At 33.0% G+C, this 3,555-nt stretch overlaps 1 long non-coding RNA gene across 2 annotated transcripts; it reads right to left on the bottom strand.

Moving 5' to 3' along the window:
• Window positions 1-587: 587 nt before the first annotated feature.
• Window positions 588-2,516, bottom strand: LOC140037343 (uncharacterized). Of its 2 annotated transcripts, XR_011841270.1 has the most exons (3): window positions 2,419-2,516; window positions 2,218-2,283; window positions 588-778 (listed from the first exon to the last, which is right to left on the bottom strand). It is a non-coding gene; the product is annotated as an uncharacterized lncRNA (long non-coding RNA). The 2 variants fall into 2 exon arrangements; XR_011841269.1 differs by having other exon boundaries at window positions 2,218-2,489.
• Between the last annotated feature and the right edge of the window lie 1,039 nt (window positions 2,517-3,555).

The raw sequence follows: 3,555 nt of genomic DNA, 5'->3' as shown, positions 1-3,555 counted from the left end.
TTAACCCAAAATTAAAAAAAAAGGATAGGCGTTTTTGTAGTTTTGAATTCAAAAGTGTTGTGATTGTGATAGAATTCTTTATTAAAATTTGAAACGGTTAAGAATTCAAGAGATAAGTAACAAGGTGACTTTTATTAGCCATTAGTTTTAGTTAGAGTAGGAAAGGTCGATGCACTAGTAACGCTTGGATTTCTTTATGCCTAAGAATTCATAGTACCTAAAGCTGGTAACTTTTTTCCGAATTCATTGAAGGTATTTATGAGACCCCCACAATTATTGTTTCCTCGGTTACGATAAATGGACAAAAAAAGTCGAAACTAGTTCCCACAAACAAATCCAAAATTCCAATCCCCCGCTGCTCTGTCCCTGTTTATTAATCAAGCACAAAAATTAGGTTCAATCTATATTTTTTTCCCCTCACCCTATAACGAAGACAATAAATTGAATAGGAGCTAGCTAGCTAGCTAGGATCATATGCTTGGTTTCAAACTCAAAAACTCATTTTGAAAGCTGCAGAGTTTCGAAAGTTCCTGCTTTATGGAGACGAGCAAAGCACATAAACGCACAGGCACTTGGTTAACAGAGCAAAAAACGAATCGCAGCACTTCATGTCATGCTTATTTCTTAGAATTTCACCTCCTTACATTGAAATGTAATGCTGGATTTAAAGTTTCCATGCAACGTGTTCTTCCACCTAAGACCTTAAAAATCGGAATTCCAGCCTAATTATAATGAACCTCATTTGCAGCAACTAGATTAATCTGGAACAAGCAACGGCCTGCAAAGAATCAGAGCATATCATCATAAGGAAAATCAATCATTTGATGCTTACATTGGCTTATGTCTCTATTGCTTGTCCAGGTTCATGCATACAGTTTGAATGTTTAACCACTAACAAAAATAGCAACCTGAGATTTAATATCATTTACTAACCTTTAATAACTGATACTTACGCACCAAAATTAAGCTGGTAGGACACTAGATATAGATATCTAAGCATGACAAGATTACATGGCCAAGAACTGAATTTAGAGCACAAAGACTTTGGGTTCAGAAAACTGAACCAATCAAAAGGCTAGTAACTTGATTTGAGAATATGATCACCAGTGTCAAGAGCTCTGATATCACAATAAAAGCATTCATAGTTGAATTGAAATTTCTAGTTTACAAACCCAAGAGCACTTGGATGCTAACAATATCTGAGGTGACTAAAATGATGGAAACTATGAAAGTATCAGAGTTTGATCAAGGAATTTATTTCATTTTAGGTTTTTCTCTGCATCTTGATATCGTTTCCGTGCAATACATCAAAATGCCTTTTCAGCATAAACAGCAAGTGCTCATAATTGTGTTATTTAGTAAGTAAGCATAACAGTTTTGAAAAGAAAATAACATACTTCAACAATTATGAGCAGAACTCCCATCAACAATGTTGATGGCTTGCGGATATCTTGGCTTGAATTAATTTCCCAAATGCGGACTGCAGTGCAGATATTTTTTAGGATGTGCCGGCTGAAAGTGAATGGTATGCTTAAAAAGGAGTAATTTAAGAAGCCTCCCATCGGTTTTTTAACAATTTCACTGCCATTTCCAAAATTTTTGAAAATATCACTAACTTCCCTTAAAACATATGATTGTAGCAATTTACCCAATTCAAAAGAAAAAAGGCAGCAATAAAAATATGATTTTAGATGCGAGAATCTCATTTGATTTCAAAAGTGCCCCTCACCTGTAATAATAGTTAATTCAATTATTCGATCTAATTTATTATTTCACTCATGGGGCCATTATTATAGTTGATTAAAAAGAAATTTCTCACCCGCACAGAGTAACTATAGTAACAGTCCATTTGGCAATTAGAACTTTTAATTTTCTCACCCGCACAGAGTAGCAATCATAACACACAAATTTCTCTTTGACATTTCACCAAACATCTTATATGCATTCACAAATTAACCACATTTAACTTAAACGCCTAGTGTCAAGTCCTTTCCTAGATGTTTCATATGGCTGTTAAGCATATTTTACCCGTAGACAATCAAAACTACAACCATTTCCTAGATGTTTCAGTGGACATTTTCAGCCCCAAAATTGCAATAAAATCTTCAAATTCTCAGCCTTGATTTCGCAAGAAAATCTTGACAAACAAAACAAATGAAATATAAATAAATTACAGCAATATAATCAAATGATTTCAAGAGGACATGATGGTCTAACCTCGTCATTGCTATTTTTCATATGCTCTTTGGTTGGCTACCACCATCGCTAACCCTTTTATTGTGTCTGCATATGGTAGCATCCAAAAACAACCGATTGATGAGAAAGGATATAGGGAAAATGTGAACTGAAGATGAAAATTTTGAAGTGGGAAAATTTATTCAATTGTAACCAAGAGAAAGTGTGAACCAAAGTGGAAACCTTTGCCTGGGAATTCAATCGTATAGTTGGAACTGAGAACTAAATAAGAAGAAGGCAGATGACTTTAAAGAGATGATACCCGAAAGTGTTTCAGGAGCCCAAAATCGTTTTCAGAAACTGGTAACTTTTTTACTTAAATATGTACATTTTTTACTTGTAGTATTAGTAAGTTTAATTTAAACATAAGTAAATTTTGTCAAATAAGTAAATTAAATTACTCAAAGTGTAAATTTCTATTTCTGACTAAAACTTATCTTTCAGGCATATACTTACTAGTTTTAATTAAAAACTTACTAAAGTTAATATTAATTATTTTAATATAATATTTAAAAAGTCGCTAAAAAATTGGATCTGTCACTAAAGATAATAGAAACCTATAATAGTAGGTTTCCCTAATATCATTACCATAACTATAGGCACTGTAGCATTGTCCCTGTTAGTCATAGATGTTGCAATAAAGATAGTCTCTCTCCCTCTCTCTCTCTCTCTCTCGGGTAATGTAAGGTTCATAAAGTCAAAAGTTGTAATTATTTGGTTATAAATATAGACAGACATAACTCAAAAAAGGGGCAAAATTTCTTCAACGATTGAGCTATATTGGATTCCCAATTGACAATGCAACATGTAAACAAATTCGAACCATATGAGAGTGTATTTGAAAGAAATTGTAACACACTACCAACTACCAACATTTTAACTCTTATAAAGTAATTTGTTTGGAAAACAGTTCAATTGATGCCAAGAAAGGGCCAGCTGCTTCTGGTATCTAAATCAAAATTTATAGAAGCCCTTTTAGACTAAGTTTGACATCCTTTTTATCTTATGATCAATCCCCATGAAACTAGACTCAGACGTTTTCCTATTCATGCCATTTATTATACATTTATCCATAATATTTGGATTTCTTTCCTACCCATTCACATTCTGAATGAAGTTTGATAGAGTTAGATTGAATTCAGTAAGTTGAGCCTTTGTTGCTTTTAAATTGCTGGGATTATTCACATCAAGTGTAAGGCTCTTTTGTGCTTTCTCTAATATGGATTTGCAAGTACTTTCCTTGGGCCTCTATTCTAATATGTAAACCTTTTAAAAAGAGTTATTCAATGGTAAGCTTAATTTCAGACATTATTTAATTAT

Source organism: Coffea arabica, chromosome 2e, assembly GCF_036785885.1.
Source record: "Coffea arabica cultivar ET-39 chromosome 2e, Coffea Arabica ET-39 HiFi, whole genome shotgun sequence".
NCBI lineage: Eukaryota > Viridiplantae > Streptophyta > Magnoliopsida > Gentianales > Rubiaceae > Coffea > Coffea arabica.
This window is presented reverse-complemented; position numbering and strand designations above follow the sequence as displayed.